Here is a 22,319-nt window from a genome sequence, read left to right as displayed (position 1 = left end):
CAGGTGAAATGTTCAGGAAACCAAAGAGTTCTTGGCTTTTCCATGAAAGCAAAAACCAGATGTGTCAGGTTTGACTTTAGCAGTCAGACTAACAGCATAGAATTTTTCACATCCCTTCCCAAGCTTAGCTGGGGCAGGTACTGAGGGTAGGGACAAAGGTGAGAAGCAAAGAGATAGAGTGTGTTTATTGACATGGGCAATTAATAGTTGGAGGGGCCGAAAGGGAAAATCTATACAGACAAGCGGGGCTGGAGACAATATGGTTCTAAATGAAACTCAGGCGTCTCACATGCAAGCATGTTTCTATCAAGAATGTGGCCTCAAACAACTTGTAGAGGGAACCTTATAATAAATGTACACAATCACTCGTTGGAACCTCTGACAACCAGTTCCCTGGAAGAGAAGGCCTCATCCAAGACCTTACCTTTGGGTTCTCATACTTGCCTGGGCACAGCTCCACCAGGGATGCCATTCACATCAGGTTACAAGGACTGACTTCAGCTTTGAGATGTGGTACCTACAGAGGGGTGTAAGAGTGCAGACCCCAGAACCAGCTGTTTACCTTTTACTCCCAGTTCTGTCATTACTTATCTGTAAAACTTTAGGCAAATTATATAACCTTGGTGTGCCTCAGCTCTTTCATCTGTAAGATGGGAAGGATTGGGTTAATGCATGTGAAGTTCTTGGTTACTACCGATATACTCATCTTCCCTAGCAGGCTGTGCGACTTGCATGCTGGGACTGCGTGTTATTTTGCAGCCATGTGTACTTAGAAACTAAAGGTGTCTGACCATGGATAGGCAACGAGAATGTTTGTCACATGTTTATTAGACTTATTGCCCCTGATCACAGTGAGGACCTGGCCAACAACAAAGGCCAGGGTCCTTTAAGTCCTTGTGATAAAGTGTCATGTATAAATATGGGTCAAAGGTGGGTTCTCAGGGACCGTCTGGCCTAGTGTTTTCCTCACCTACATAGCTGCAGCCCAGAGAGGTGGGTCCTGTAGCCCTGTTTTAGCAGTGCCAAGGCTAACTTCCATGTCCCTTGTCTCCTAGCACAGTGCCCACTCCCTGACACTAGGCTAGTCTTTGTTACAACATAGATTCAAGCCAATCATTACTGGAGGCCCCTAGTTTTCCTTCTGAAAAAAATATCCCCTCCTGTAAGTTTCCTAAACTGTCTTCCAGATTATCCATCCGTGTATGTTGAATACTGGTGGGTTTTTGTCAACTTCATTGCTAAACTTTGCATTTTTATCATCCACCATTCTCAACATCAATTCTATTCTTCCACCTGTCAGAGATAGTCAAGTTGCCTCAAACACACCTTGTGAATTCTTCCTGTGATGTCTTTGTTCATGTTGTATCTCTTACCTGGAGTGGCCTTCCTGCTCCAACCTGTTTTTCAAGGTCCTGCTCCGTTTTACCTCGCCCATTGAGCCTTTATTACATATCCCAGCTCACAGCTAGTTAGTTGAAGCAGGTAAGGGTTTAATTCCACTCTTGTTTTGATAAACTAGAACCAGTAAACATCCACAGTATCTCACGGTCCTTTTATGAGTATTATTCAACCTAGACCTCTGCTCGTTCAGGCCAGAGCTGAGTACGTTTCTACACACAGTCTGGCCATCTGCACTGTGGACTAATGCAACTTCTTGTTGTCTGGTCTTCCTGAGAATGCATTATATAGATTGCAGTTCATTTAGAATGCAGCTGCTGGGGTCATGACTCACAAAGAGATTAATCATTACGCCTGGGTTAGCTTCATTACTTTGACTACCCATTACATCTTGCTGAGATTATAAAATGTTGCTTTTAACGTACAAGCCCTACACTAGCATCCACTTACTTCTAAGACATGCATTGATGCTGTTTTCTTTGGTATTATCAGGTCACTGGAAATGGCTAGTATTTCTGATAAGCTTTAACTTGAAAAATTAAGTCATAGTGAATGAAGATTTCCAACATCAGACTGGGAAAAAAGTGTAGTAAAAAAGTATACCAAATGCTTTATTATAAATAATATTAAAAATTACGGGGCACATATATAAGAGCTAAGATGAACATTTTAACAAAAGAATCAAGCTTTTGACTTTAAAAAATAATGACATCATCACAAAAAAAGATTTTCTTGCAGTCATAGAGCTATTAATTAAAATACTTCCACACTGGTGCAAGTCATCTGTACTTTCTGTGGTATTATCCTGTTCCCCTCGTCCTGTGATTCAGCTCAACCCCCCCAAAAGAAAAAGATTCTAAAGATAAATGTTGCTATTACTCCCAGTCCACAGTGAGTGTAAGCAAAAAAATTAAGGAAGATGATATTCCCAACAAAAATTGCTGCATCCATTGAGCTCATAGAAATGAATGGGACCCACAAATAGAGAAGGGCTCTATTAATTTCCCCCCAATCTATATCCATGTGAGGTCTTCACAGGAACAAAAAGGAGAAAAATGTTAATGTGGTACAATTTTTGAAGCACATTGTGGAAGTGTCCTTGACACACTTCTCTAGTTGTGTTCCCTGATGATTATATTTTAAGTAAGTTAAAATCAAATATTGAAAGATATGTCACATATGTATGAACCTGAAGGGGAAATGGAAAATTAAAGATGTTGTGGTTGGTTGTATTTAAAGGCAAAATTTGTATTTTGGAGTTTTAATCCCTGTACGGAATTGTGAATATCTATGTTCCTAGTGGGACCTTAAACTCATCTGTAGCTCTTGGTACAGGTCACCGGGATGAACTTATTCCTGATCAATCTCACAAGTTTGATGAGGTCATAGTAAAACATGACTGACCAATAATGATCAAATTGCTAATAACAACAAAATTAAAAAGGATTTCTTCTACACCAGGTATTAATTTAAGTGCTTTATATACAGTAACTTGTGAGGTTGGTATTTTCGTTATCTTCTTCACTGATGAAGAATCTGAGGCCCAGAAGGGTCAAGAAATTTGCCCAGTTACATAGCTAGTCAGTCCTGGCACCAGGATTTAAACCCAGCTGGTCTGGCTCCCGAATTCATGTTTATAGCCACATTATAATATTCTACTCTTGGGATCAGTGTAGAGTGGCATCCTTCGATTATACCACAAATTATCCAAGGTCTCTATTATCAAAATAGCAATTTAAAGCCTAGGAGAACCAGAGACAATGGATTTGATGACTTGTTATTGATTAGGATCCAAGGCTAAAATTTATTCTATGGAGAAAAAAGTTCTAGAATGAATTTGTGGTAGCAGGCAAATACTATGTGACTTTATCTGATGGAGAATGGAGGGCTTTGGGAACAAGAAGCTAGGGGCATCATTTAGAAGACAATCTGAAAATATTCCTGCAATTCACACACATACTCCTCAGGCCTGGATCTAGATATTTGTGTCAAAGAATAGAATAATTATTTGATGTAGAACACAGACAAAATTAGGGAGCATTTGTTCATGTAGATAATGTAAGTCTTAACTATTTAAACTAGAAGACCCTTCAGTAGTCAATCAAGGACCAGCCACAAAAAAGAAGCAAGGACATAGAAAGAAAAAAGCATGCAAATTCTTATCTTAATTCTGGAATTAATGTGTCCCATGGATTCAATAATATCAGACTTTCTTGATAGTTTCTTGGGAACATAAAAAACTGTATGCACCAGTGCCTTAAAATCTACAAAAGAATCATTTAACCTTTTAACTGTTATTAGGAAGGCCAATGCATTTATCTAGCAGTGTGAATGTGTTCTCCTGTACTGTACTTTCTTGTACCACTGGATTGTAATTCCCTTTGACCAAGGGCATTTCCTCTTTTTATATTTCCACCATGCCTTGAACAGAGCTTTTCACTCAGGAGAGACCCTCTCTGTGTAGTACACTAAACGTAAAAGCTGCAGTTTGGTCCGGTTAGCAAATATGCATGCGGTGCTTACTGCACAACAGGAGCTGTGCTAGGCGTAGGAACATGGAATGACTTAGACGTGGGCCCTGCCCTTGAAGGACTTAGTCTTGTTTCGTTTCCTGTGAAGCATTTATTTGTCAGGATCGTTGGTTTAGGGCCTGTCACTCCTGACATGGATTTCCGCGCCAGTGTCTTGTCCTTGCAGGGACCCGTTTGTGTGTCTCACTCTTAGCCACTAAATCTTATAAAGTGGTGAAAACGTGTCTTCCATCCATCATTTGGGGACTTGGCAAATGCCATTGTGAAAAAAAAAGACAAACCCTAGAAAAAATTTAAAAAGTTTTCTTTAAAAACATGAAACAAACACCCAAGTAACTATTATACAAATCTAATGCAATTAGCTGTATCTGAGGAATAAATAAAATATTGAGAGAAAACAGTGGGAGTGTTTATGAACAAGATAACATTTGGTCTAGGTCTTAGAAATTTGAAGGGTCCTGCTAGCAAAGTTGAAGACACATATTATTTTAAATGGGAAGACGAGTGAGCAAAGACATGAAAATGGGAACACATATGATGTTCAAGGCATGGAATGCCTTATTTTAGGAAGAATCAGTTAATTTTGATGGAATGTACTTATTATGAATTTTTAAAAAATCACTGTAAGAACCAAATATTTGCACAAGGTGTTTAGAAGGGATGGGAGATTTGGTGCTTGCCTGGGAAACTAAAACTCACTAAACCAATGATCCTGACAAATATATATATTTGATCCTCTCAAATATGTGTGTATATACATACATATATACATATATAGAGAGATATTTAGTTTTTGAATAGACATTTCTTCAAAGATTTATATATACATGTATGTTTTTAAAAGAAGTACAAGATTTGTATATTGAAAATTACAAAACCTTATTGAAAGAAACTGAGGAGGACCTAAATAAATGGGAAGACATTTATGTTCATGGATTATTATAAAACTTAAGAATATTAAGATGGCAATAATCCTCAAATTGATCTACAGATTAAATCCTTATCGAAATCCCAGTTGGCTTTTTTGAAGAAATTGAGAGACTGACCCTAAAATTCATATGGAAATATAAGAGACCCAGAATAGCCAAAACAACCTTGAAAGAGAACAAAGATGGAGGACTCACACTGGCAATTAAGAAATTTACTACGAAACTTACAATAATCAAGATGATGTGATATTGGCATAAGAACAACCATATAGATCAAAGGAACAGAATTGAGAGTATAGAAAAAACATTTATATTCAATTCATTTTCTCCAGAGATGACAAGAAAATTCAATGAGGAAAATAGTCTTTTCAACAGATGGTACTGGAGCAACTGGATCCACACGCAAAAGAAAATGAACTTGGACACTAACCTCACATCATGTATAACAATTAGTTCAAAACAAATCAAAGACCTAAATCTAAGAGCTGAAACTCTAAAACTCACAGAAAATTATAACTGTAAATGTTTGTGACACTGGATGAGGCCATTGTTTCTCTCTTTTTCAAAAAAAGGTTTTGTTTATTTATTTTTAGAGAGGGGAAAAGGAGGGAGAAAGAGAGGGAGAGAAACATCGATGTGTAAGAGAAGCATTGATCCATTGCCTGTCACAGGCCCCCAACCTGGGACCGGCCTGCCACCCAGACGTGTGCCCTCACTGGGAATTAAACCAGTGACCTTTTGCTTTGAGGGATGATGCCCAACCAACGAGTCACACCGGTCAGGGCAGGCCATTGTTTCTTAGATAAAACACCAAAAGCACAAGCAACCCCCCCCAAAAAAAGATAAATAATTTGTACTTCATCAAGTTCAAAATTTTTCAAAGGACACTATCAAGAAAATAAAAGACAACCCATGAAATGAGAAAAAATATTTATAAATCATATTTGATAAAGATTTAGCATACAGAAAAATGAACTCTTGCAGCTGAACACTGAAAAGAAAGATAAAAATGGGCAAAATATTTGAATAGACATTTCTCCAAAGATTTATGCAAATGTCCAAATAAGCATGTCAAAAAATGATCGACATAATTAGTATTAGGAAAACAAAAATCAAAACCACAGTGAAATACTACTTCACACCCACTAAGATAGCCATAAGCAGAAGGGTGGATAGTACCATGTGCGGGCAAGTATGTGGAGACGTTAGAACCTTCATACATTGCTGGTGTGAATGGACACTAGTGCAGACTTTTGGAAAGCAGTTTGTTAGCTTCTTAGGAAATTAAAATTATCATAGAGTTGTCATATAATCCATCGATTCCACTCCTTGGTAAATGCCAAAAAGGATTGAAGCGTGTGTCCACACAAAACCTTGTGCACCAATGGTCATAGCAGCTTTATGCATAGCGGCATTACGCATAATAGCCCCCAAATGGGAATAATCCGTATCTTCATCACCTGGTAAATAATAAACAAAATATAGTTTTCTATACAATGAAATATTATTCAGCCATAAAAAATGAATAAAATATTGATAGCCACAATAACATGAATGAAACTTGAAAACATGCTAAGGAAAAAAAGCCAGGCACAAAAGACAACATATTGTATGATTTTGTTCATATAAAATATCTCAGATCTCTCAATCTCCAGAGGCAGAAAGTAGACCAGTGGTTTTCAGCAGCTAAGAGGAGGGAGGAATGGGGAGTGACTGCTAATAGGTACGGAGTTTCTTTTTGGAATGATAAATATAAGCGCTCTGGAGTTTGATAGTGGTGATGGTGGCACCACTTTGTGAGTATAGGAAAAACCACTGAATTATACGCTTTAAACTTTAAACTTAAAGGTGAATTGTATGGTATGTGAATTGCATCTCAAGAAAAGCAAAATGGAAAAATGTAAGTCTATGAAACAATTAGCTAACTGTGTGAGGATGAGTCTGTGGGATGTACGAAAAGAAAAGAAAGCTTTCTTTTCTAGAGAAAAGAAAGCTCCTAAGTACTAAAAGGGCCAGAAAGATGAGAAAGACTGATAAGAAAGCCTTGACCTTGACTGCAGCAGGTTGTATGTTGGGGAAAAATGGAAAATTAGATCAGAAATGAAACTGTGGTTAGGTTACTTGGGGGCCTTAAGAATCAATTAGAAAAATGGTATACATGGGTGCACATGGGAAAATAGGGAATTATTGTAGGCTCAAGAGGTTGAAAGTAGAAGAAAGGAAAGCCACAAAAAAGTCAGAGATGAAAATAGTAGAATTTCAGTGCAAAAGCAACAAAACCCCTTTAACTGGGACAAGGTCAATTTAAATAAGTCAAACGTATTCTACAATTGTATATCTATCAACATATTACATGTAATAATTCATTAATATATGTATGATATGATATACATATATGTGTATCAATATATATTAATTATATATCAGTCAATATTTGCCTGAATTGAGTGCACTCAACATTATTATATGAGACCTCATACACATGTATAACTGGTAATATATGAGATAATAATGTCATAGTGCTCTAAATTCAGGTCCTTATTGGAACTAGCTCTTTTCAAATTAGAAACGTAAATTCCATTCTTCTATCTATTCTAGAACTATTTAAAGATTTAAAAAAATTACAGATGTTAAAGCTCACTGAAAAAAAAAGTAATTAAATAAAATCCTTCAGTTACTGACTTTACCATAGTTACATGTTCTCTGTGACAATCTGGTTTATGTTTATAGTAAACCAAATGACTCTTTTTTATTAATACATAACTCCATGTTTCAACTATATTAGCCATTGAATATCACAAAAGGAAGATTTTATCTGGTTTATTAGCTGCCCTCTTGAAAGTCATCACAAATTTGTTTGCTTTTCGGTAGGTCTGCTGATTGAAAGCTCTGATAGGGCAAAGTGCTTCCAAATCCATCTCAGTTTTACGGGGTGACTAAAGTTTGGTTATGGGCAGAACCAAACTTTCAACCTTGTACTTGTGACCAGGAATGCAGAATCCACACCTAATCCTCTGGCATTTTTGACCTGAGTAGAACAGGCAGGGTCTTGAGTTTGAGTTTAGTGCCGTGGGTATGTAGCTATAAATGAGCTTCTTCATTGTGGTGGACTTGGCTTGTCCAATGGTTTTTTTATGGCCATAAACAGTCAAACTCAACAGAGTGTATAAAACTATCCACAGAGAGGGTGTGCTTGTCAGTGCTCGGCTCTCCCGTAAGGCACTTGGACACTGGCTTGGTGAGTGGCATGAGGAAAGTAGGAATAAAAGGGTGTGGGTATCCGCATTCGCCTACTTTCACGTATTATTTTTTAGCAGAGTTTTGGCATGATTTAGACATCGGGGAAGGAGTGATAAAGTGTTAGCAAAAGGTACAGATTTCCCAGAGTGATCCATAGTAAAGCACTTAGAGTGCAAATGCCAGCCTTTTAAGTGAGTTGTAGCACATAAAATTGTCAGTACACCCACTCTTTTTATCCATTGGAGGAACACTTACCAAATCTCTGGCACATGTAAAATACTGTGTTAAGCATGTATTTTTCCTGGTCCAGTATGTCAGGAAGAAATGCATTAAAAATACAAGAAAAAATTTATAAATCATAAAAAGATCAACTGAAGATGTAATTGATCTTGGTGGTGGGAGTATGTATTTTTTCTGCATTTTTAACATTTTCAATGTTTGAAAGATTTTCTCTCATGAGCACTTATTACTTTGATAATCAAAACAACAGAACAATAGCATGGATAATGAAACATTAAAAAGTTTTGTCTTCGAGGGAGGAGCTAAAGACAGGGAGCAAGGCCTCAGTTTGAAGGAAGATTGCAGACAGGGTTGGCAGAAGGGGGTTTTATTCTTTGCCAGAGGACATGAGGAAAGACTATATAGGAAGAAACTTGAAGGTGATATTCCCAACAAGCAAATACCAGTTGCCAGGCCCAAAGCCCCCTATCGTCTGACCTTACTTTGCTGACATATTCTCTACAAGGCTGTAGTCTGCCTCTCCTTTCTCCTGCTTACTAATTCCAGAAACTCATACCATGCCTACCCTCAAAACTTCAAATCTTTTTTCTTTGCCCAGAAATGGGGCTTAATCTCTTTATCCTGCCATTGAAGACCTCTGGTCACCTGACTCTAATTTTCATTAGGTGCCTCAATGAACTTTCCTGACACACAGGCCTACCCTGAGTCCTCTGACGAACCGTTATCATTTCTTCTTCCAGCTTAATTTTCGAAACTTTGTTTCTCACTTCCTGACTAAATAACTCCTAGGTATCACTCAAAGCTCAATTTTTTAATATAAAGTTATAAAAAAGATTTTACTTAGTTATTTTTAGAGAGGAGAAGGGAAGGAGAAAGAAAGGGAGAGGAACATTAATGTGTGGTTGTCTCTCACATGTCCCCTACTGGGGACCTGGCCTGCAACACAGGCATGTGCCCTGACTGGGAATCAAACTGGTGACCCTTTGGGTCACAGGCCAGCACTCAACCCACTGAGCCACACCAGCCAGGGCTCAAAGCTCACTATAATATTTCAATTAACAATGCTTCCACAAAAGGGATCAGTTTATTATCTCACCTTGGTACTATTTTGAAACACATTGCACAAGTTTTTGACTTGAAATATCAGCCAACATTTGTTACTGTTTCTTTCTCACTCTCTCTTTAGTTTATTTATTTCCTCACAATACTCCTAGGAGGTAGGAATTATTATTGTTCCTATTTGGCAGAGAAGAAAACAAAGGCACTAGGTTTGCACTAATATAGTGGTCACTAGCTTTATGTGATGATCTTAGTTTAAGCTGAAATTAAACAATTAAAAGTTTCACTCCTCAGTGACACTGGGCTTGTTTAAAACGACCAATCGTCAGCTGCAGTTAGGGATTGCTGTACCTGACAGCACAGCTCATTTCAACGATCACAGGACATTCTATTGGCTAGTGGTGGCCCACGGGGCTAAATGACTTTCCTCAGGTGAATTGGCTAGTTAGTGTCAGCTGGAACTTTGAACTCAGTCTGCCTGTTTTCATGTTAACATGCTACAAAGATTACTCGTGAGCACAAGTGCATGAGCGCGCACACACACACACACTCAAACACGTGCTCACTGAGAGCTGAAGGACAGAAGAACTCAATAAGATGGACACAAAAATGCAGCTTTTGCTGCTAAATGAAGTGCAGGAAAGGGACAAGTGCTTTACCCAGTCTCATGCCACCTGTTCTTTGAATCAGCAACTTTCCATGTGTGTATCCATCTCATGACCATGTACATATCTGACCATGTACGTAAACAAAAATATATGTAGAAAAGTCCACTGTGGCCTTGTATGTAAAAGTGGAAAATAGAAATAACCCGAGTGCTCATGAATAGAATGATTTTTGATGTAAGGTAAAAAGTAGCAATATTTGGAATATTATGCAGCAGTTAAAAGGGGTGAGGCAGATCTATTATACTACTTGTAAAAATCTTTAAACATATTGTTAAATGAAAGAAAAATTGAAAAAAAATACAGTTTTAAAAAGCTTAAAAGTTACAAATACTTGTAATTGTAAAAACGTAGAAACAAGCTTGGAGAACTAATCCCTCACATCAAAGGAAACAGAGGTGACCCTCGGAGCTGGGAAACAGGGGCATGAGAGGGACTTTCACCTTTCACTCTATATGCTTCTGTACTGGTTGTATTTTTACAACCAAAATGCATTTATTTACTGATTACATAGTTAAAAAATAAGAAAACAATGCAAACAAAATTTGTACTGGACCATAACATAGGTCTTTAATTTATCAGGCAAATTGGTATTTCTTTTCTGTACTTAGATTTCTCATATTTCTGGTAATAACCAATACACATTTTTGATGTCAAATCAGTAAGTGTATTCAGTACACCAAAGTCATCTTCATAAAGTAGTGCTTTGACCAGGATGAGTCCTTAGATGATTGTTTCTCTGTAGATCTTCTGTCTGCAATGTGGTATTTAAATGCCCCCAATGGTATTTAATAGTGATGACAATGCTGACGATGACAGTGATGGTGATTTCTAACAATGACCTAACTCTGTATACCAGGTACCGCTCTAGATGCTTAATTGGAACAACCACCCTATGGGGTAAGCAGACAGACACTACTATTATTTATCCTCATGTTACAAATGAGGAAACTGAAGCACTAAGAGGTTAAGTAATTTGGAAAACCCACATAGTTCAAAGAGGTGGGGCTGGGATTTCTGCGGTCGGGCATTCCAGAGTCCACGTCTTCCCATGATGCTCTTCTGGCTCAAACCTACCTTTCTAGCCTTACTGTCCACTGACCTCCAGTCTTTCTACCTCCTACACACACCTGTGACTCAGCCACAGAGCACTCTTCAGCATTTACCCCTACCCTCTGTTTCTGAGGGACATGGCTCTTGTACAGTCCTGGGAGAAGCAGCTGGGAGATGCCTGGAACACAGGACACCTGCAGTGTGGGTCTTGCCCACGCCATTTCCATTTCCTGGCAAGGCTCAGATTAAATGTGGTCCCATCCACGAAGCCTATCTTGCTTTTCTCAACCTGAATTTCTTCCTTCTGCTCTGTTCCCAAAGCCCTTCCTTGTCACTTCTCTTATAGCATCCACACCAAATTTCTGTCTTCTGTAAGCCCCATCGCTATCTGTGTCTTCCCCGCCAACTAGACTCTGAGGTCTCTGAAGGCAAGGGTCAACTCTTGTCTCTTGTTCATTCTCTACCATTGTATTGCCTCAACTAACATCTTTGTGAGCTTATTTGAATCTGTGAAATTGTCAGGAAGCATTCTTAATATTTAGGTCATTTCAGTCAATTAACTTAAAACTTTTAGAGGAAAGTTTTATGTGTATACATAAGAACTTAGAATTCTCATTTTAGCAAAAAAGTGCATTCAAAAGTTATCAGCAAAACTAAGGTTTTCATGTGTTACATGTTTAAATAATAATGATTAATAATAGTGTTAATAACAGTAACATGTGACATTTATATACCACTTACAACGTGCCTGTACTTTAACTATTTTGCTTGATGTTTGAACAAATGTGTGCAGTTGGCAATATTAAATCTCCTTTTCATGGAAAACACTCAGGCTTGCAGAGGTGAAAATGTGTTGTCCAGGCTCACAGAGGTAATCAGAACTGAGTCAGGACTTGGAGTCCCTCTGGCCTGATCCAGAGCCCCACTCCTCGTTCCTCATGCTGACTTCCAACAGTGTGCAATGAAGCACAGGGAGGCAGCAATTTGCAGTGGGATTAACACTGGGCTGGATCTTGGATAACAAGGCTTCCAGTCCTGGTTCTTCAATTAATTACGTAAACTTTGGATTGTCCTTCAACATCTGTAGGTCTCATTTGCCCAATGTGCTGAGAGGGTTGGGGTGGGAAATCAATAAATACCCAAGCTCCCCTCCAGTTCTATTCTCTGAGCCTCAGTAGAAGCCAAAGCCTCTTTGACGTTTACCAAGCATTACATATGGCACGTGTCAAAAGCTGTGAAAATTTTATTTGATCCACTATGTTTATGTTCCTCAACATAAAGGTGAAATATTTTTACATTTTCCCAATGCATTTCTCAGTAATAACATAGCCAGTAAAAATATTTTTGTTTGTGTAGAGCAGTGCTATTATATCTTAGCCAAAGAAAAAGCACACTGTTATATACTGATGAAGGGGAAAAAAAGCCCCATTTGTTATCAAGAAGGAGAGGTAATATAGTAATTATTACACTGCCCTTTTCCTAATTTGACTTAAATTAGTAACTTTAAGTCATCAGAGGTTATGAAATATAGTATATGTGCACATAGTAGACAAAAATATTGCTTGCTAGGACCTGCGTTTATGACATTAATCTGTCTCTCAATGATCCAATATAAAATAAACCATTTGAAAGCAATTTCATTGAAATACTTTCAGAAATGTTGAAATGAAAATATTAATCTTTTGGAAGTGTCATGTTGGATGCTTTTTTTTTTTTTAAACCTGGGAAGATGGGTTAGGGAGCGCTGAGAATAAAGAAAAAGCTAAGAAGGTGCAAAACCAAGAGGTAAAGATGTCAGCCACCAACCAAGACAGCTGTTTCCTTCATATCTTCCTCCTTTCAGCCCTCCCTCTCTTTTTCCCCTCTCTGCACTCTTCCTTTCCTCCTTCCACAAATATGATGGCTAAACAAGATACTGTGCCGGGCAAAGACACACAGACATGAAACAAAGCAAGACCCTCTCCGGTGGAGTCTGGCCACTGAGGATTTTCCAGAGATTGGTCAGGTTCCTTGTGTTTTGGCGGGGGGCAATGTGATGATTAACCAAAAGGTCACACTTAGTCCACTCATGGATACTCACTTTCCACTAGTGCCTCTTCAACAGGCCCTTTTTCATTTCTTTTCTCAGACTCTTTTGCAGTTTTACTTCTGCACGTTAGGGGATTTTCTTGCTTGGGGTACTTTCTCCTTAACCCAAAATAAGAAAATAAATAAATAAACAGCTAATTTTAGTCTTTTAAGAACACTGTAATTAAGGTCATAGCAGAAAAATATAATTGAGGCTGGGAGTTGTGTGCATTTTTCTACCTCTGGTACACAGAGTACTTCATACCTACCTATGTACTTTCTTTGCAATAGGGACAAAGGGAAGTTCTACCTCAAATATGGTTAAAACTCTTCAGTGACTTATCACTTCACCTCAAATAAATTCCAATCTGCTCTCTAAGGTACAGGGTGATTTGGCCCTTCTCCACCTCTGCTTCATCTTTTCTCTTTCCTGTACCTTGAATATGCCATGGTCTTTTTAAATTTCATCTTCTCTGCCCACAGTATTAATTTGTTCATTGCTGTTCTATTATGATGTCCATTTTGTTTGTATTTTCTTACTTGATTACCATCTGTCTGCTTCACAGAATGTGAGCTGTATGATGGAATATGTCTCTCTTGTTTGCTACTATAACCACAGGGCCAAGCGTAGGTGCCTGGTACATATTTGCTGAATAAATGAACGAACAAACAAATGAATGGGCATACTCATTTGAAACTTAGAAAAAAAATAGAATAGCCAGCATTTTACAAGATGGAATAAAGTGTTGAAGGTATGAATTTTAGGTACCACAACTGTGGTTCAAATCCCAGCTGTATCATTGACAAACTGTGTGACCTTAGGACATTCCTTAAATTCTCTGTGCCTCAGTTTCTAGAGAATGAAGATAATATCTAACTTAAAGTTTGTTGAGGTTATTAAACAAAGTAACACATCTAAAATACTTTGATCAGCACATGCTAAAGAATGCTCAAGAAGTCCCATATTCAAGAATTTCAAAAATGCTTACCAACCACTAGGATTTGAATACCAATGAAAGTTTGGAGGTGGAGTGTCCCATGGCTCTTTGCTTGATCCAGTGTGTGAACGTGAGAGCTGGTAGGCCCCTTAGAGCTGGCAGGACCATAGTGCTTCCTTTTGTATGGCTGGCCCAAGACATCCCAAATGCGCATGTCCCTGTCTGGCTTTACTGATGGATGCAATTAAGTTACTCGCATGTAGGTGCAGTGGGGAGCTGGCTATCACTGACAGTATTTCATGAATAGTTCAGAGGAAAACAATAGTGAGATAACTCAGTGAATGTCTGCCCAACTGCCAGCTGCCAGAGCATCGGGGGTTTTGCTAGGCAGAAATGACAAGACATTGACATTTTTTAGACTCTACACTGGAATTTGATTTGGAATCAAGGTTTGTAACAGGCTGAAAGCGATTCGTCAGTTCATTTTTACAGATAGATGAGCAGTCCTTTGTTTCCTTGGAAACTTGGACCAGAGCAGATGTAGCTCAGATTGTGCACCCTCATGTTTTCAGTCGAGCAGATATGGGGTGAGTTTCTCGCAAGAGATTCAATATGTTGCCGTAAACAGAAGAACCCAGAATAGGAGAGAATTGCCATATTAAAACTGGATACTACAGACATAGCTGGTCTCACAAAACTTAGTAATTCCAGAGACAAGTAACAGACAGTCTCCTAATCTGGCCCTTGTTGGGTTATGATTTCCTTTATTTGCATAATTTATTTTTCTAAATTTAAAAGGCGAGTGTACATCTTGAAATATCCCTTTGTGTGTATTTAGAAGGTCTGATGTTTACATAGCTTACCCTCTGGGGATCTTCAGGAGCTAAAATCCAGCACTCGGCCCCTGTTTCTGCACAGTGGCATTTAGAGAGCGAGGTAGAATAATTCTTGCCCTGGACCATTTATGACATACATGAGGCAACGTTAGAATATAGTGCGTAAGATGCTCCCAGTGCTTCCTCTGGCTTATGTTTGGGGCCCAGGAATGCCTTGGCACTTGCACACTTACCCATGTCATATTGACAATGCCTGCTACTTTCTACTGCAAATAATAGCCTTTTGTTTCACGCACTACGCCAGACCCTCTGTTTACCTTCTTTCACATCCTCGTGCTCTCCCTACTTAGTAAATGAGGAAATTGAACCCAGGTCTATCTGAATCCCAAACCAGTTCCTGTTACTTAGGATGTACTTTATCTGCCGTGATGAGGCAGAGTAGATGGATGGAGTGCTCTGTTCAATTACTATGCTGTTTAATAAAAAGTTAAAAAGATATACCATATTTTTTGGACTATAAGATGCACTTTTCCCCAAAAAATTTGGGAGGAAGAGGAAGGTGCGTCTTATAGTCCGAATGTAGTTTACCTGGCTCACTGAGGGGGAGGGGGACGGTGGAGCAGGTTTTTTCCCTCCTATTTCCTCTGAAACCCAGGTGTGTCTTATGGTCCGGTGCATCTTATAGTCTGAAAAATACAGTAATAGAGCCAGTGAATGGCAAGAAAATAGATATTAAATCAGTGTGTGTGTGTGAAACCATAGCAAGAATAAGAGTCAGAGCTGCCACAGAAAGAGCATGGGAATCACGTGAAGTCATACACTTTCTTCCACTGGGTCTCTAATGGAGCCTGAAAGACCCCATGGAAAGCACGCAGCAGAAGAGGTTTCTGCTTTTGGAGGGAAAGATGTGTTGATGCTCCCTAACAATTTTACTACAATGAATCAACACAACAGAGACCCACAGTGAATGGGACTTAATATTTGCTGATTCAGAAGGTACTTCAAAGCTTTTTGGTACTTCATGAGCATCAGTGTGCCCATCGATTATGAGCCCTGAGATGAGAGGCAATGTTGGATTCCTGGTTAAATGAAGGCCATCTAAGACAAACATTTTTTATTTTAATTTTTTAAAACTATTGCTAGGAGCCAAAGTTTTCAACAGGAGTCTGCAAACTTTTTCTTAATGGGCCAGTTAGTAAATATTTAAGCTATATTCACCATGTGATCTCTGTCACAACATTGGACTTTGCCATTACAGACTGTGAGTGGCTATATAGACTGTATGTAAATGAATGCGCATGGCTGGGAATAACTTTATTTATAAAACCATTTGGTGGTACAGATTTGTAATTTTCCAACCCCTGCCCTAGATTAAACATCCCAAAATTGCCATATATATTTTCTTACCAAAGTCAGTCCCCGAAACCTGTTCACAATGGTTTAAGATCACCTAAGAGTCTTTTTCTTTGTATGTACACCAGGGATAATGCAATCAAAGATAGGATAATACAATGTTAATTTATTTCTTTGATAAAGCAGTCCAATAAAATGTGTATTTGGAAGTGGTTTCCAACATTAAAAAATACTTGGAAAAAAGGAAAGAGTTGTCAGAATAGCCTCTGAGAAATTAACTAGGACCACCAATTAGGCTGAAATAATCTCTAAGGATTCAGTTGACACATGGCCAATTTTCAATACAATGACTGTGTCCAAAAATTGTTTGTGAAAGGAACTACAAATGAATTTGGAGGAAATTGTAATTTTTCCCTTTAGTTATTTAAGTAGCAAGAAGCCCATCAAAATAATGACAGGTGTTACAAGCTGACTTTGCTCCATGGAAATGCTGTTCAAATAATACAGGGCCTGAGCACCTCGGCTGAATTACCTCGGCACTGTAGTGACAGCTTAGAAATATTGAAGTAGCCATTGATAAAATGCATAGGAAATGTGAATATTCTTCAAATTTCTGACATCAGAGATGGACCCTGAGCTCCTGGTTTAAAAGGAGAGCTCCTGGCTTCTCTCAGTTGCCTGACGCTTCCTCAGAATTTAGCTCATTTCCAATCCAGATGTCTTTCTATGGGACGTCATTCTTACCCCTGATTAAGGGCATTGTAAACCACTCCTTTTTTTTTTCTTTTTACAGAAAGGAATCCCCCCATTGGCTCACTTGTGATGTAAAAATCCCTAACCTATGAAAAATGCATGCTCACAACACTCAGGCAATTCTAAGGAGAGGAGGTTCTGGGGCAGGAACATCTCTGGAGCTGCTACTAATAAATTGTGAAAACTGAATCAGTCATGTGACCTTTTACCTCATTTCTTCACATTTAAAATCAGGTCAACAGTACTCTTCGAGTCCCCTGTGAGGATTAATAGGTATAACATATGGGAAAGCATTCTCTTCTATAAATAGATAAAACCCTGATCATAATTAATGTTAAATGATTGTCTTAAAAGGCTATATTACTATTGAGGCAAAACAAAAATTAATTCAATGAAAAGTTAGTCAACTCTCCTGTTTCCTTAAAAAATCTGCTTTAATTGAGTCAACATAATTAATGAAGTAGCCAGGTATCAAGATAGCCACGATGTTCAAATTAATAAGGTTCCACTATGTGGAATTTCTTTGGCTATGGATTTTGAAGTCTTGCAGAGAAACTGGGGATTATTTTCTTGACTGAGTGCATGGGGGCTTTGCCTCCTGGAATCCTGTCCTGAGGGATTGTCTTGTTTTGTCTTTCACAATCTATTTCTGTGGCTACTTTAAGAAATGTTTACCTCAAGTACTTAAGTGCACAATTCTGCTTGTACAAAATTCTTTGGGCCTGTTTACTAATGAGAGAAAAGTAAAGTTGATAGACTCAAATGGGTGAGGCTGTAAATAATCACTATAATTTTTTCCCATTAATCTTTCAAGAAAACTGGAGTTACAGTGTTCTTCCTGGAAACAGGCTACTTAATTAGCAAAGATAGTCTTATTTAGTTAACAAAGTAGACAGAAGTAATACATATATTATAATTAACAGAATATTATTATATATGATATTATAATATTCACATATTATAGAAGAATCAGCTGGCTTATTTTAGCCTGAAAGAAAACTTCAACTTATGATTGCTTATATATGAACTTCTCCATAAACTGTTTTCCATTTACAGTCTGTGTTGAACTAGTTACAAATCTTTGGTTCATCTCCATACTTAGCTTCAACTTTTCAGAACCTGAAAATCCATAAACCCTGTAGTTTGTTTCATATCAAACTAAATTCTTCATTATTTTTCACATTAAAAACAGAGCAAATGCTTATTGAGCACTTGCTCTGGGTCAGATACTGTGTTAAGTTCTTTGCTTGAAGTTTTCATCTTTATAAAAACACGAAGGATTAGATATTATTGTTATTTTAAAGAGGACACTAAATATTAAGGAGTAAAATGGGTTAAGAACATACCATTTACTGAATGGTGGAGTCAATATTAAACCTAAGGCAGTTTGATATGAAAACTCAGGTTCTAATGTGTATCTCATAATCTATTCTTTGAACTAGTGAACTTAGAAATTCCAGATAAGAATGATACCTTGATATACATGTGTTATTTATATATTACATATAAATATTAAATACAAGTATTAGATTATATATTACATATACACTGTGCATTATAATGTATCATAATATATTATATGTCTATGTCATGTTATATATCTGTATGGATATATCTATAATATATGTCTATACATGTATTATATGTATACACACATGCATACATATTTCATGTACATGTAAATAAAATCCCCCAGTTAATTACAAATGTAGGGATAGATTTTACATGGTCACTTAGATGTTTTCTGCATTTCTCCAAAGGAATCTGCAATGAAAGCCATTAAATAGGATGCAATTTGTAAGCCTTTCATTAAATAATGATTCTCAGCTGGATTTCTGAAAAGGGACTATTAATGCAACCATATGTAACTAGCATTGCAAGAAATTAGTGTTGCTGATTTAGTCTTGAATCAATCACTTTAAGCTATGCATTAGACTCTTGGCTGATATATTTCAGTCTTAGACAATTTAAGCACGAATTGTGGGCTAAATACAGTCATGTTTAGAGTATAATTTTTGTGGAATACCACTACCATTTCAAGTTTGTTGGGTTTGGTAGGGAATGATCAAATCCATATGCAGAAGGTTAGAATGCTGCCACTCAAGGTCCAATGGCTAATTACCAATCCTTACCATGTACATTCTTGGCCATGAGGTTAGACAGTAAGTCAAGTCTCCAATGCCAACTCAAAGCTAGATTTCTGGACAAGGGAGGTGGAATGAGTTAGGATGTGGGTGTGGCTTCTCTGTTTTAATATCTCTAAAGCCCTAATCTGATTGCTGACTTTTGAAAATGCTTTGAGGCTTTTTTCAAAAAAATGTATTATTGGGCCAGTTCTACAGCATTTTCTGCAAGTTTGAAGTATTGAAATAATCTATCATCCATGTTTATTTTCTTAGTCACAAGGAGCTATTATAATAACAAAGATTAAGTCATCACCCAGTGGCAATCAGAGCATTAGCTAAGAGGGATCATGAGAGGACAGGAAGCAGAAGAATTCTAAATAGAACTAGATAAGACTTGTCTTCTGCGGAGAGAAAACGTGTTAAGAAGCTTTCCTTGGTGAGGCATACAGATGCGTGGCCACTTCAACCTCTGACATGTTCACTTTAGACAGAACTCTGGAACCTACACCATGATTGTATTTGATACTGCTCTTAATTTCCTTTTATTCTATAATAGCTCTCCCTTCACTTTTAATTTGAGTTACCAATTATTTTTATTCTGAGGAATGGATCTAGTTGATTGCTTCTTCATAGTGTCACTTAACTGGTTTCTCTGTTCCTTGTACCCCAGTGAGGTTTAGACATTTGGATAGATTCTGGTTCAAATTTCTGGCCAAGAAGGTTTCATAGGTGTTGCTGTGTCTTTCCTGCATTATGTCCAAAAGCACATAATATCTGGTCGACCAATCAGTGAGTGGCTTCCCAGATAGCATCATCCTGATCCATTCATTATAATATTTCCCATCGAACTTTCACCTAGTGATTTTGATGGCAATAGATAAAGGCTGACTTGATGCATTATTTCATCAGGGGATATCAGCTAAAAGAAGAAGATGAGGTGGGTCACAACCTTTGGAAAATACCCAAGGACACAGACAGGGACAGTACAACAGTACAGGACAACTGAACATGAGGATTTAAATGCATGAGTTGGTAAGACACCTTCAACATTCTCAGATGTGTTTCATAAGCATATTCAGGAAAATCTATAGTCTGGTGGAGCAGCCAAAGTCTCACCACAAAATAACTCAAAGACTCAAGAACTGAATGGCCTTAACCTTTATGCTCTGTGGTCTGTCTTCTAGTGGTATCCGGGTGGTTTCAGAATAATCCAAGCGTCAAGTAAAATTCCAAGGAAGGTAATGAAGTGACTGTCATATCTCTTTTTAACAATATTGCACACGTAATTCTTCCAAGGTAAATATTTTGTTTAACCCAATCAAATTGTGAAGCCAAATTGTCTTCCTGTTTCTTAGTATATTTATCCCATAATAACAGTTGCCAATATAGGTGGTTTGAATGTCTTTAAAAGTAAACAACTACCACCAAAAATAAAACAAAGAAAAACAGATGTAGGATCTGTTTTTTATCCATTCCTTCCTCTGCCTCAACTGGGGTTCCTCATCTCTATCATAGAAAACAAAAAATGAGTTGAGTAACTATTTTCTTTCTCAATTATCCTAAGGATGGTTCATAACTAACACTCTGGATGTATAGCAGAGAGGTTAATTCATTACTTAAAATGGAGACAGTAGGCCTTAATTCTTTTGTGAGACCCCGACGGAGAAGGATGCTAGACTACAAATGCTTAAGCATCTTTGTTAGCCTGAAAGGTTTTTGAAAACATTTTTTGTTCGTTTTTGTCTTCTCCACATTGCCTAGCTCAGCACCTTTCCCATAGCAAATAATAAAATAGCATTTCATATTCATTTAAAAAGTATTTGATGAAGCTTAGATACCTGGCCTCGGTTGTCATAGTCCACAAAACTTGCTCTTTGTCAAGAAACACAAAAATAGTGCCAACATTTCCTATTTCTTTATTTCTCAAACATCTCAATTCCTCTTTTCTCATTTTTTTCTTTATACAATATGTTGTTGTCCAATACTCTATATTTTTTACTATTTTTTAATTTTTCCCTAATAGAATACATATTTTTCTCTTTTAGTCACTGATACCTGCCAATTCCCCAACCCCCAGCCTTGAGTAGTACCTGGTAGATAATGGATATCTAACAAATATTTAAGGAACAAGTGAATATTCAAGGGGCTTACATGGAATGTGTGAATAACACACTCCCTGCCCATTTATTTAACACCATGTTTGTTCGTGTTGCCCAAATATTCCAGATTTTTTCTGTTTTTGTCTTAAATAAAACAACTCAAATCTATTCCTTATATAAATATAGGAAGCCCTATACCCGAATTATTTTGCTTAGATGTCCCATTCATTGTTTGTCACTTTTCATCCTGGGCTGCTACCCCAAACTGCTTTATAGATGCTGCCTGCCCTCCAGGTAGCCCTTGGGTGGGCTATGGCCCTTTCCACCTCTCACTTCTCTTTGAGCACAGACACAGCCCCCACCCCTATTCCTCAGATTGTCGAGAATCAACTAGGTGGTCATGGCTAAGCGACTTTGCTGAAGATATGGGGAAATCACGAGAACCACACAGCACAGACAATTCCAGAACAAACCTGCTGCTCGTGAAGTCTTGCTCAGTCTCCATCACAGGTGCTCGCTCACCGGCTGAACACTTCTCTCCTTAGACCTAGGTCATGTTTCTGGGGCCCGTGCTCTCGCTCACGTCTGAGTCTCCTTTCTTCTTTTTTCTCTTTTCTTGTCTATAGACTTGGCTCCTCCCAAAGGCCTGTGCTCAGTTAAATATATCAAAACATCTCTACCTATAGAGAACATTTCTGTTTTACCTCACTGGTTACTTCCCATTGCTGATGAATTTCCTTCTAGACTAGGCTCTAAGCTTTGCCCTTAAAAACCAAAAGTGTCCATTAAAGAGTTTTCCCAAATAAAAACAAATCATTCTCTCATTTGATACATTTGGCTGCCACTTTTAGAAGGTGACATAATGTACTTGTTTTAGCCTGGGTTCCCTCTGGAGAGCAGAGGGGAGATAGACTTTTTTTTTTTGAAGTGGTTCCAGGGAACATGAAAAGGGACTGGGAGAGTGAAGCAATTCAAGGGCGTGCCATTGAGCAGGCCACCAATATGACTAACAAGTTAAAACGCATTGGCACT

General features: G+C 37.9%; 1 long non-coding RNA gene across 1 annotated transcript; it reads right to left on the bottom strand.

The window, feature by feature from the left end:
* Positions 1-5,924: 5,924 nt before the first annotated feature.
* On the bottom strand, positions 5,925-21,892 carry LOC139440965 (uncharacterized). The gene is made up of 3 exons (XR_011651296.1): positions 21,761-21,892; positions 13,196-13,302; positions 5,925-6,318 (listed from the first exon to the last, which is right to left on the bottom strand). It is a non-coding gene; the product is annotated as an uncharacterized lncRNA (long non-coding RNA).
* Positions 21,893-22,319: the final 427 nt, after the last annotated feature.

This window comes from Desmodus rotundus, chromosome 5, assembly GCF_022682495.2.
Source record: "Desmodus rotundus isolate HL8 chromosome 5, HLdesRot8A.1, whole genome shotgun sequence".
Classification (NCBI taxonomy): Eukaryota; Metazoa; Chordata; class Mammalia; order Chiroptera; family Phyllostomidae; genus Desmodus; species Desmodus rotundus.
The sequence above is the reverse complement of the archived record's forward strand: the minus strand, read 5'-3'. Positions and strand labels throughout refer to the sequence as shown.